Source organism: Equus przewalskii, chromosome 10 (assembly GCF_037783145.1).
Source record: "Equus przewalskii isolate Varuska chromosome 10, EquPr2, whole genome shotgun sequence".
In the NCBI taxonomy this organism is placed as follows: domain Eukaryota; kingdom Metazoa; phylum Chordata; class Mammalia; order Perissodactyla; family Equidae; genus Equus; species Equus przewalskii.
The window spans coordinates 5,991,099-6,004,656 of NC_091840.1; positions in this window are offsets into that span (position 1 = coordinate 5,991,099).

Below are 13,558 nucleotides of genomic sequence, written 5' to 3' on the forward strand. Positions count from 1 at the left end.
GGCCTTGTACCTGTTTGCACCCCAGCTACAAGGTCACCAGAACAGAGCTGTGCCCAGCTCAGCTGTCCCTGCTGGCTCCACCTCACTGTGCACCAAGATGGGACCCTGGGGCTGCTGAGGCTGACGCCACTGGAGCCTGGCCACCCAAGGTCTAAGCTGAGCCTGAGAGCCCCTAGCGCCTGGTAATTGGCTAAAGATTAACTCTGGCCTGGTGGGGACTGCCTGGGAGTCTGGGCCAGGAGCTGGCACTGTCCCACAAGGCCTGGCAGGGTTGGGACCACCGGTCCAAGCACAGTTTTAGAGAGAGGGGGTGGGGCGTCGGGGGCATAGGTGGGTGGACCTCACAGAGGATGGGCCTCAACCCCCATCCACACTCCCTGGGTCTCTCCAGGCTCCCCATTTCATATGTGGGTTTTATTGGGGAAGTGGGACATTGAGGGTCTCCCAGCCCAGGAAGGAATCCAAGCAGGTAAGGAGGAGAATCACCAAGTAGGCCCAACAACCTCCACCGAGAGAGAGGTGGGTCATGAAGAGAGGGCAATCCCCACCCTGACCCGCTACCCAATGCTCTGCCCAAAGGATCTGCCACCCTCTGGGCCAGGGAGCTCTTGTCTGAAGGAAGAGTTTGGGAGAAAATCAGGTCAGCAAGGGGAAGTGGGTGAGAGAGAAGTGAGGGAGGGGGCAGGAGGGCCACTGACACCTGGTTCCCCGTGGCATAGGCCGGCAAGCAGGCCCATCGCCCTCATTTTACAGAGGAGAAGACTGACCTCTGTGGTCTCGGCCCTAACTCTGGAGCTGAGTGGCCCCATGGCCTGTCAGGGGTCAGAGCCGGGCTGATGCCCAGAAGAGAGCATTCTCTGTACTAGGCTTGAACTTTGACCTCCTGTCAGACTCCCAGTCCAGTTCCTCATTTCCAACCGCCTCTCAGACCCCTCCACATAGATGACCTGTGGTGACTCCCCATGGGACTTGGGAAGAGACAGGCATGAGTGACAACTAGAGATGCTGCTACAAAATGAAAACTAATCCAGCCTGGGAAAATTGAGGACAGTTTAAAGGAGCATGCAGTAACAGATACTGGCTGAATTCACAGATGAATGAATAACCATATGAATTAGTAAATGAGGTGGAGCCAATCTGGGGAGGGGAGGAGATGACATGGCAGTAGCCACGTCCTGTGGTTATTGAAAGTTACGCAGTGGAGACAGTGGAGTCTGCTTGCGAGTGGACGCCAGAAAGTGGAAGGAGATAGAGCCAGGGCTACAACACAGTCCTGGGGTCACCAGGATGAAGGTGAAAGTTAAAGCCAGGTGCATGGACTCTTCTAGAAGCAAGCCAGAGAGAGGAGAGGAGAGGAGAGAGCAAGGACCGAGACTTGGAGAAGGACCACTCTTCACTGTTAGGCAGGAGGAAGTCCCTTGTCCCCATATACACACACACACACACACACACACACACTCTCACACCTGTTCCTGTCAGGCCCCGCCCCACAGCGCCTGCCGTGAGAGTCAGCAGGCCAGAGTGGGCACAGGAAGGAAGCCAGCGTTTGCCCAGGAGGGCCCTACAGCCTCCCACAGGGCATTTCATTAGCATGGTGGGGGTAGAACCCAGAGTCTGATAGCAGATGGCAAACTCAGAGCTCAGAACAGGAAGAAGGGAAGGAGAGTGTGGGCAGTGCTGAAGATAAGCCCGAGGCCAGCTTTCGTTAAGATGGGGCGACCTAAGTGTGCTTGAAGGAGAGAAGGGGCTAGCCTGAAGAAAGGGTAGACTGAAGACGCTGGGGGGATGGAAATGCTGGGAGAGCAAAAGATGAGCCCTTCTGGTGGGAGCAGAAGGAAGAGGTCTGGGTGGAGGTCGGAAGGGTGAGCTCCGGCCCTAGCCCAGTGGAGTGGTGGTGGCCTGGCAGCGCCTCTTGCTTGGAGAAGGACAAGGAGGGGGAGGCCTGTGCCGGGATGGATGGGAAGATGGTGGGGAGCTCTGGCTCTCACTCCAGCTAGCGGTCAGTGAAATGAGGTGTAAGGACGGAGGCCTGGGGATATTGGCAAGGCACTTAGGAGCCAGGGGCAGATGGAGAAGAGGGCCAGGCGCACAGAGAGGTCAAGCCAGCCTTAGACCTGGAGACTGCAACAGGCCAGCCCCTCAGGCACCCTCTGCCTCCAGCTGACAAGACTCACGAGGAGAGCAGGCCCAGGCCAGGGATCCCCAGCTGCAGGGAGGAAGGCCAGGGGCCCAAGTGCTGGACAGCCGGGTCAGTCATCACCTGGTTACCTGGTCAATGTTTCCTTCACCTGTGGCCCTGTGTCTGCATGGGCACAAAGATGAGCGAGACCTGGTCTTGGAGGGCCTTCTGGACCCCCTGAGTCGGGGAGCAGGGTGGCCTGGACGATACGACTCTCCAGTTTCACCCCCGGGGGCAAGCAGAGCAGTTTTCTCCGGGCTCGGAGGCCTCTCAGCGCCAGGGTAGGAATTTTGTTCTCAGAGCTTTGCTCACACAGTATGGTTCCTTTTCAGAGCTGAGTCTCCTGGAACCCTTCCTCATTACCCAGCAGCCTCTCAGGCACCCCTGAGCTGTGCCAAGGGCACTTCAAACCCTCTGGACCCCCAGCCTGGCTCCCCACCTTCCCTTATGGGCCGGCTTCATGCTCCTTGTGCTCCTGAGGGACCTCCTCCCCCTCAGGAAATGATGACACCACTGGCCACCAGTCTCACAGGCCACTTTGTCATCTCTCGCCAGAACTCCTGGCATGGGCTTTTCATTCCAGTATGTTCTCCACCTAATAGCCAGTGGATCTTTTTTTTTTCTTTTTAAATGAATTTTAATTTTTTATTATAATGGTCCATACACTTGGACTTTAAAAATCAGTCTTCAAAATGACTTATGTAAAAAGAAAAGTTTTCTGCCTGTCTCTCAAGGCCCACTCCCCAGAAGTAACCACGGCCACGTTCTGTTCTTCCAGCGGTCCAGATATTCCTTGAAGGATTTCTAATTAATCCTGCCAGTGCTGGATTTTCAGTTTATCTGGACATTATCCATCGACTTCCTGCCATAGAAGACGAGGATGTAGCTCACTTCCCTCCTCCATCTTCCTGTTTGGTTAGATTTTGGTTAAACAGCCAGGGATCGTGTGATTGTTATGACGAGATGCATATTGTTCGCTGCTGAGCCAAGAGTGTCCTTTCAGGAAGGATGCAGGCGGTAATAATCTCCTCATTCTTGTCATTGATTTAGTTTTCTGTGTACTCATTGCTAATTCTCCATAAATGTTCCAAAAGGTCTTACAAATCCTCATCAATGCTCTTCTCTATTAATACCTTTTTAAATAATCCACAAATACACGTTATAAAGTTGGAAAAGATACAAAATGGTTTTCAGTGAAAAGCAAGTGTCCCTTCTATCCTGACCCCAAGACACCCAGGTCCCCTCCTCTGGGGCAACCACAGTTACTAGGCTCCTGTGCGGACCTCCAGGGATATTTTATACACATACAAGCATGTGAGTACAAATATCCAATTCCCAGTGCAACAGAGAATCTCAGTTTTACTTTTTTCCTGGGGGCATCCCTCCCAGAAACTGTCTTCCCACCCAGGCTGGACCAGTGCACTCCGGGTTATCCTGCGACTCCTCTTTGCTTCTTGCCTGTATTGAATTCTGTTTCCATTTCTGCCCTTTGTTTGATTTATTCCCAGAAACTTCTGGAAAGGGAGCACAGGAGGTACACTTTTTGGGACCTTGAATGTGTCTGTAGCCAAGTCTCATATTTGATGCTGGTTGGGCTGCCTATCACATCGCAGGTTGAAATTTCCCTTGGAAACTTGGAGGCATCGTTATCCGGCATTCATTGCTGGTGTCATGAAGTCTGCCGCCTCCCTGAATATCAACCCTTTGCATTTGGTTTGTTTCTGTCTTTCAGGAAGTGTTTAGGGTCTTTGCTTTATCCCTGAGATGCTGCAAGTCCACGACGGTGACCCTCAGTGTGGGCCTTTTCTCATTCACTATGAAGGGCCACACCGTGGGAACTTGTAATCTGAGAAAATGTCTCAAAGTCTTTCTTTGATCATTTCTTTCCCTTCATTTTCTCTGACTACTATTTTCAGATATTAAACATTAAATTGTATTGTCCTTTCTCTCCTACTTTCTATCACTTTATCTTTGTATTTGACTTTCTGGGAAATTGCCTCATGCCCTTTTTCAGTCAACCCTGTCTGGCCCCTCATTCCCCAAGCAACAACCACTCATTTGATTTCTATCACCATAGGTCAGTTTTGCCTATTCTAGAATTTCATAGAAATGGCATCATATAGTTTGTGTTTGGCTTCCTTCATTCAGCATATTATTGCGAAACTTAAGTATGTCTTTGCATGCATCAGTAGTTTGTTCCTTTTCATGGCTGAGTAGTATTCCATCAGATGACTAGAGCAGTTTGTTTATCCATTTTCCTCTTGATGAATATCTGGGCTGTTTCCAGTTTGGGGCTATTGTGAACAAAGCTGCTATGAACATACTTGTACAATGCTTTTTGTAGTCCAGCTTTTTTTTTTTTCATCCCTTTTCATTTGGAGGGGTTTTGGGAAGAGAAGACATAAACACCTGTGGTCCGTCTGCCATGCTTAATTCACTATCCTGAGTTGACTCTTAAAAGAGGAGGCACAGGTATTCAGCAGGATGCAGGGAAGAAAGGAGTGACAGGCAGGAGAGGGGTGGGCAAAGGCATGGAGCGGGGCACCCACCTGGCTTGCTCAGACAGGGCAGGGTAAGGGGCTAGCGTGAATTTTTCCAAGTGCACTTCTGACCACGTCACTCATCTGTTGAGAACGCTGCAGTGACTCCTCTCACCTACAGAAGAATCTTCAGGCTCTCTAAGAACAATCGAGATCTGCCCCTGCTGATCTACCCTCCCTCTGTGACAGGTCACACTGACATATCACCCAGAAGCACTATCTCCACCCTCCGTCCCCTGTCCCTGCCCTCTGCCCTGAATGAACACCTTCCCTCCCACTCTCCCCCTTCACCTGGCAACTCCCTACATGACTTAGTTTCAGTGTACCATGGTCTGAGTCCCCAACTGTGGCACCCCAGCAGATGGAACTCCACTATCCTGGTAGAACTCACACCAACCTTTTTTGCACTTCTGATTACACATGTCAGGACCCCCAGGCTGGTACCCAAACCAATGACAGCACCAGCAGTGCCACATCCACAAGGAAGGTGGGGCAGGCTGAAGCAGCATGAGGGCTGGTGTCCCTGGACACTCACTCTGCCTCCAGCTGGCCAAAGTTCTGGGGAGCCCACCTCCCATCGTCCACCCCCCACCCCGAGCCCTTCTATCTGGTGGGTCTAGAACTCAGTTTGGGGGACGATCTCCATCACGATCCCTTTCCCTGCTTCACCCCAGCAGTCTGTTGCATGACTCAAGGTCAGACAACAAGTGTTGGGGGTTCTGTCCTCTTCCTGCCCAGTACCCATGCACTTCCCCTGCTCCCGGCACTGACTGCCCACCTGGGGCTCCTAGCTGCTGTCTGGAGATCAGGTTTGTTAGGGAAGGTCTTGGGTCGGGCCCTGAGCGCTGGGAGGCCACCACATCAGCTGGTTGGGCATCTGGCAGAGCCCAACTCCAAGTCTGGTCTGATGGATCTGAAGGCCTAGACTCCTGGGAGGGGTAGTAGAGCCAGGCTGGTCTGTTTGCCCTCTCTCTGGGAGGCAAGGGGCAGCAAGAATGGTTCTCAGTCATGGAGGCAGGAGCTCTTAGGGGCCTTCTAGCATCACCTACGATAAGGAAGTTGAGGAACAGAGAGAGAACACAGTTCTGAGGATGTCAGCACAGACCAGGTTGGCTTCTCCCAGGCACTGTTAGCTAGAGGACCCATCTGGACCCTTGCCACCCCTCCCCTCACTGCAGTGCTCAAGCGCCCCTTTATTTCACCACATTGGCAGCATATGTGCCTCTCCTGCTGGCCGGGAGCTCCAGGAGGGCAAAGGCAGTGCCTGGTTCTCCATAGCACCTGCCTGGAGTCGGGAGTGGCACATGGTGTGTGCTCAACAGAGCGTGGCAGAACGGATGGAGGGGGAGGCAGGGTGCGCCCCAGTTCTCACAGTGATTTATCAGCAGAGCTAGATCCAGAAGCCAGAGCTCTAAACTGGGCAGACACTGGGGAGCCAGGAGAAAGGCAGCTTGGGCCTGTCCTCCCTCCCCTCAGGGACCCCGGGCCTTGCCTCCCAGCGCAGCCCTCCTCCTAGGCCTTATTAAAAAGCCCTTGCTGAAGATGTAATTGTGTGTGGTGTCCTGCAGGTAATGTGCACTGAGAACCGCATACACCCACCACTCGCCTCTCTGCTCATTCGTTCATTCATTCAACAGATCTCAGACAGGAATACCCTTCCACGAATGTAAAGGACACGCACACATGAGAAGAACACACACACACACAGAGGAAGACCAAGTGGGTCCCAAGAGTGCACTTGGGACTCCCCAGGCAGGTCATCTCATTCAATCCCCTGCCTCAGGGCAGCTATCAAGTCACGGAGGAGGCCTCCAGGTTTCCCACCACAGAGGCAGCATCCATCAGTCCTCAGCATCAGCAAAAGACTTGGCCCTCAGCCAGCTCCAGGCCAGATCTCCCTGTGTCCCCTCCCTCCCGGCCAGCAGGTGTAGAGCCCCCTCTGTACTCCACCACCTGAGCCAGGCCATTTTCTCTCACGGCCATCTCCCCTGCATCCACTCTAGTTATTGCCTAGGTCACTGCAGTGGTCTGCTCTTTTCTGCCCAGGTCCCAGGCCACCCCAATGAGGCTCCTCACCAAATACAGTTCAACCTTAGCTGATTCGTGGGCCCCGAGGCCACTTTCCCTCCACTCCTGATCACTCCAGCCAACTTGGCTCTCCACTGCGGACACCCTGCTCCCTCGCCCACTGCCCAGCTGCCATAGGCCAGCCCCTCTTCCTGAGGTCCCTCTTCTCATCCTCAAACTCCAGTCCACACACCTGTGCCTCCCAAGGCCTCCCTGATCTGCCCAGGTGGCTGGGATACTGTTTCCCCCAGCTCAGGCCTGGAGCTCTTTGTCCCTCCTGTGGCCCGTATCCCACAGGCTTGCAGTGCACCCCACATTCCCAAACGTTTCCAAGAGGACTATCTTCTTAAGTGCAAACTGAGCCGGCAGGAGCCATCTGGAGGCAGCCGCGCAGGCTGTCAGCCCCTGGCTCTCTTCTCTCTTCTGGCTGCCTACAGCAGGTTCTCTGTCAGCACCCCTGAGTTAATGGACGAATGACTGAACCTGCCCCCTACTCCGAAAGACCCACCCCGCCTGGAGGGAGGGCATGTGTGGGGGCACTGCTGGGCCCCTGCCCCCAGGCAAAGGGAGGCCAGGGACCCATCCCTCGGCTGGGGTCCCCGCTCCCCTAAGCCCGCAGCGGGCGATGTGAAGCCCAGCGAGGCCGCAGCACAGCGAAAGCGCTGAGTCACGTTCCGGGCACGCGGCCCCAGGGGAGCCGGGCCTTCCTGGCGCGGGGCTGCGGGAGTGCACCCGGGACTGTGGGGTGTGGGGCTGCGGGATCGCGCCGGGGACGCGCGGATCACCGTGCGGTTCGAGGCTGCGGGAGCGCGCGGGGGGTACCGGGCCGCGCGGGCCTCCCGGGGACTCGAGGCTGCGAGAGCGCGGGGGGCGCGCGGGCTGCCCAGCACCCCGGCTGCCGGCGTCCTCGGTTGCCTGGAGCCACCGGGCCGAAAATGCGGAGGGTGCCAGCAGCTGACGTCACGCAGCCCGCCTGCGCGGTCCCCTTCCCGGGCCCGTTTGCGTGGTGGGGGAGGAGGAGGCCCGCAGACAGGCCCGAGCCACCGGTTTCTGCCCCCACCCCCGCGCCGGCTCCCTGCCCGCCCCTCTTCCCACAGATCCTTCCTTTGCGCCCTCTCGGGTTCTTCTCGTTTATTTGCTTTCTCCCCGTCTCCACGTTCCTCTCCTCTGCAGGCCCTCGCTGGCCCCCCTTTTTCCGTTTCCACCCATCCACCTGCCCTTCGGCCTCTCTCCTCCTTTTCTGTGCAGCCCCTGGACGTTCTCCGAGGTTCCAGTCCCCGGGGCGCCGGGGAGAGATACAGGCGGGTGTTGGGCGCCCCCTCGCGGCCCCCTTGGCCCAGCCTCGGGCCGGGGAGGGATCCGGGCATCGCCTCGCAGCCTCTACCGGCCCAGGGCTTGGGTTCACCTCCCGGGTTAGCGGGAGGAGCGCGCCCCCCAGTGGCACAGCCACGTTCTCAAAACCCGCTCACAGGGTTCTGGAACGCGGAAGGCGGCATCCTTAAACAGGGGCCTTGAGTCTGAAGATGAGGCTGGGCACGGGGCAGATGTTGCTACAAGCAGAGATGGAAGAAAGAGAAAAGTCTCTCAAATTTCTGCACACATGCGTCCCTAGAGACAGCACTGGGATGTGCTGGGAAGTCTGTGGTCTGAAATGGTATGTGAGAGAAAGGAGTGTGTGTGTGTGTGTGTGTGTGTGTGTGTGTGTGTGTTGGGGCAGGGACAGAGATGGGGCATTGAGCCAGAAGTACAGGGACAGGGGGTGAGCTGGAGCCACAAAGAATCCTCAGGCCTTTATGGACCGGGCCTCCCCAGCCGGCTTCCTGCCTTGCCTTAACCCTGGTTTCAGAAGCAAATCCCTGCCCTGCTCCTAGCCCGGCTGAGGAGAGTGTGAAAAGCTAATGGGAAATTTTCCCTCAAGTGTTGGTCGCCCTCTAAGTCCAGACAATGCAGAGGCTCTTGCCTGGCAGCCAGGGCCCTCTGATGTCCTGGAGGCAAAGGTCCACCAGGCCAGGGGCGACGGAGGGGCGATGGCATGCAGACAGCCACAGCAGGGTTATAGCTGGGTGGCTCCTTGAGTGGCTCTTCTACTTTGGGATCTAAAAGGCCCCCAGCCAGACTGAGTTTTTCAGGATCTCCCCAGAAGCCTTGGCTGTTGTAGCCTTCGGGTGTACCATCTTGCCAGGTGGGACTGTTGCTGTGGTTCTGGAGTGTTCCAGCTGGTCTGACATTTCTGTGTGAGCCAACTTGCAACATCATGAAGGACAAAATGGAGCATCTGCTTTCCAGGCCTGGCTCTGGCACCTTCCAGACACTTCTCTGCACCTTGGTTTCACCTTCTATAAGGACAATAATTACCACCCCTCCTCCCCCAATACACACACGGGTTTTTGTGAGGACTCCAGGAGATAACCATTATAAAGGCTCAGCATGGTGCCAGGCACGTGGTAGTACGGATCCCGCTGAATAAACCCATCATAAATTGAAAATACTGTAATGCATTTAATCCACCTAGCCTACCGAACATCATAGTTTAGCCTAGCCTACTTTAAACGTGCTCAGAACACTTACATTAGCCTACAGTTAGGCAAAATCATCTAACACAAAGCCTATTTTATAATAAAGTGTTGAATATCTCATGTAACTCATTGAATCCTGTACTGAGAGTGAGAAACAGAATGGTTGTGTGGGTAGAGAATCGTTGACAGTGTGTTGGTTGTTTACCCGCATGATCGCGTGGCTCACAGGGAGCTGCAGCTGCTGCTGCTGCCAGCATCACGAGAGAGGATTGTAGCGCGTATCGCTAGCCCTGGAAAAGATCAAAATGGGAAATGTGAAGTACCGTTTCTACTGAATGCATGTTGCTTTCGCACCATCACAAAGTCAAAGAATCGTTAAGTCAAATCATCGTAAGTCGGTGACCATCTGTACTCATACCACAAGCTTACTTCCTAGCCTGTAAGATGTGGGAAATGTCATTCACATGTCCCCGCAGCCAGCACCTTGTGGCCCCTGCCCTTGAAACAACCCATCCAGCATCTGGCTCTCACTGCCTGTTGATTTCATTTCCTTAATCTTCAAGAATGACCTCACTGGGTGGGACCAGGGGCCAGGCCACTTGAGATGTGGTCTGTCAGTGACTCAGAACTGTTTGGGGGGCAGACAAGAGGAGGTAGGGGTTCCAAAGGTTCTGGATAAATCGACAGGTTGGAACTCTGAACGTTTCTAAGCAGTGATAGTTAGCTGCAGAGCCTACTTAGTTCCCAATATACTCCAGCTATAGCTGGAAAGGCCGCTGAAGAGCTGGGGCGGGCTCTGGTTAACATTTCTTGAGCACCTACTGTACGCCAGGCCCTTATATTTGCCATGTCACTTCATTCACGTGGTATGTTGTTCAGAGGGACCCTCCCTTGGCTGAAGTGGCACAGCTGGTGGGTGGCAGGGCTGGAGCAGACTAGGCCTGTCTGACCTCACACCTAGGCTCTCGCTCCTCCTCTCTGTGCCATCATAGCTCCACAAGCGTCAGCCACTACATGAAACATCCTCCCACAGGGTTGCGTGTCCAAAGCCAGACTCCCGTCTGCTCTACAGACCTCTCCTGGGACCTGCTCTGGTAAGGTGGCAAGTGGGGCTGGGAGACCAGGGGCGGTCCACAGAGGGGCAGGAAAGGATAGCGATCCTTCTCAGCCACATGTCTGTGTGGTGTTTCTGCTTCTTGTAAGTATGTTGCTGTGATTCTCAGGGCAGAGAGGTTCTTGGTTGCCTCAAAAGGCACATACGACCCTCTACCCCTCGATTCCCGACTCTGGGACTTGTACCCTTGAGCTTATCTCCCCGCTTTGGTCCACCCTCCACGGTCCTGGTGCTCCCTGGCCCTCCTGGATTTAACCATCATGTGTTTATTTATTTGTTTATCATAGATTTGTTGGGCACCCTCTCTATGTTGGGCCAAGGCTGGGTGCTGGGGATGCAGCCTCTTAGAAGGGGAGCCCAGGTCTTCCTGTCACCTAGCTTTCCCCCTGCTTTTGTCACCCAACCGTGAATGCCAGTTGCTTCAGGCCTACCTTTGATCTGCCCTCAGCAGGACCCCTCCGTCCTGGCCCCTCCTGGGCTCCAGCTCTGTCCTGTGAGGTCCTTCTTGGCAGTGGACCGAGCTCTCTGCTGGCCACTTCACGGGCTCCACCGGGAGGACTATGGTCCCGCCTTCCAGCCCTCCCTCTAGGGTCACACTTTGCCTCCATCCCTGAAGCAGGCATGGTTCCCCAAATGAGGCCCCAGCCTCTCTGAGGACCTGAATTCAAACCAGTTTACTCAGGGAACATTCAATTTGCAGTTGTGAAAATAATTTTAAAGCTCATCTGAAAAAAATAAACAAATGAGAATGTCTAGGAATTATTTTTTAAGGAGAAAAAAGCCAAGAAGGAAGAATATTCCCACCAAATAGTAAATGTATAATTAAATTATAAAGCTATGTTGCTTTCTCTGGTTTGGTATTGGTGCTGAAATAGGTAAAAGCAGTTCAGTGGAACAGAATATACCCCCCAAAATAGGTCCAAATATATATGGAACTTATTTATTTCAAACCAGTGTTTGAATAATGAATTATTGAAGGTATGCTATTGGGACAATTGGCTATCCCTCTGGGAAAAAAATCCAAATAGCTCAATGACATAAACTTTAAAAAAAGGAATGGAAAAAAACAAGGGTGATTTAGGGGCCAGCCCTGTGGCGGAGTGGTTGGGGTCATGGACTTTGCTTTGGCTGCCCAGGGTTTCGCCGGTTTCCATCCTGGGCGTGGGCGTGGTGCCACTTATCAGGCCGTGCTGAGACGGGGCCCCACATGCCACGACTAGAAGGACCCACAGCTGAAAGTGCACAACTATGTACTGGGGAGCTTTGGGGAGAAAAAGGAAAAAAATAAAATCTTAAAAAAAAAGTTGTTTTAAAAAAAAGCTTAGGCTGGGGTAAGCCTTTCCAAGCAAGACACAAAACCAACAAGCTATAAAATAAAAAGTCTGATCAATATGAATAAGTAACAAAATTAAAACTCTACTGGAGAAAAACAGCAACAATGACAAAAAACTAAACCACATAATAATGAAAAAGGAAAAAATAAGAAAAAATTTCCATATAAATGATAAAAGCTAATTTCTTTAATATACAAAGGATTCTGAAAAACTAATATGGTCATTAAACAAGGAAGATACTCAGACTTACTTTTAGTTGAAGAAACAAACATGGGATGCCATTTAAAAATTTTTTATTAATAGACTTTATTTTTTAGTGAAGTTTTAGGTTTACAGAGAAAAATTATGCAGAGTTCCCATGTGCCTCCTCTTGTTGCATTAGCTAGGATTTCTAGCAGGATGTTGAACAGGAGTGTTGAGAAGGGAACATCCTTGCCTTGCTCCGCATCTTAGGGGAAAGCATCTGGTTTCTCACTATTAAGTATGATGTTGGCTGTACATTTGTTGTAGATGTTTTTATAAAGTTGAGGAACTTACTCTTTATTTCTAGTTTGCTGATAATTTTTATCATGAATAGATGTTGGATTTTGTCAAATGCTTGTTTTGCATCTATTGATATAATAATATAATTTTTCTTCTTTAGCTTGTTGATGTGATGGATTACCTTAATTGGTTTTCAAATGTTGAACCAGCCTTGCATACCTGGAATAAATCCCACTTAGTCATGGTGTATAATTCTTTTTATACGTTGTTGGATTTGATTTGCTAATATTTTTATTTTTGCACCTGTGTTCATGAGAGATATTGATCTGTAGTTTTTCTTTATTGTAACATCTTCTGCTTGTTTTAGTCTTAGGGCGATGCTGACTTCGTAGGATAAGTTTGGAAGTATTCCCTCTGCTTCTGTTTTCTGGAAGAGATTGTAGAGAATTGGTATCATGTCCTCCTCAAATGTTTGGTAGAATTCACAAATGAAACCATCTGGGCCTGGTGCTTTTTATTTTGGAAGCTTATTAATTATTGATTTCTTTAACAGATATTTTCAGACATTAACAGATATTTAACAGACAATTTCTTTAACAGATATAGGCCTATCATCTGTTTCTCTTTGTGTGAGTTTTGGTAGATTGTGTCTTTCAAGAAATTGGTCCATTTCATCCAAGTTATCTAATTTGGGGGCATAGAGTTTTTCATAATATTCCTTTATTATCCTTTTAATGTCCATGGGACCAGTAATGATGACCCCTATTTCATTTCTGATGTTAGTAATTTGAGTCTTCTCTTTTTTGTTTCTTGGTTAGGCTGACTAGATCAATTTTACTGATCTTTTCAAAGAACCAACTCTGATTTCCTTGATTTTCTCTAATAATTTCCTGCCGCTAATTTCATTGATTTCTGCTTGAATTTTTATTATTTCTTTTCTTCTGCTTATTTTGGATTTAATTTGCTTTTTCTTTTTCTAGTTTCCTAAGATGGAAGCTTAGATTACTGATTTTAGATCTTTCTTTTCTAATGTGTCCATTCAATGTTATGCTTCCCTCTAAGCACTGTTTTCACTGCATCCCACAAATTTAGATAAGTTGTAGTATTTTCTGTTTCATTTAGTTCAAGATTAAACATGAAATGCCATACTTCATCTATCAGATTGGCAAAAATGTTAGTTTAATAATACTTAGTGTGGGTCAAGGTGTAGGGAAATAGGCATATTTATACATTGGTATTGGAAGCGTAGACTAGTTCAGCCATTTTAGATGGCGATTTGTACATAGCTACAAAAATTTAAAAGGGATATATGTTTTAATTTAGCA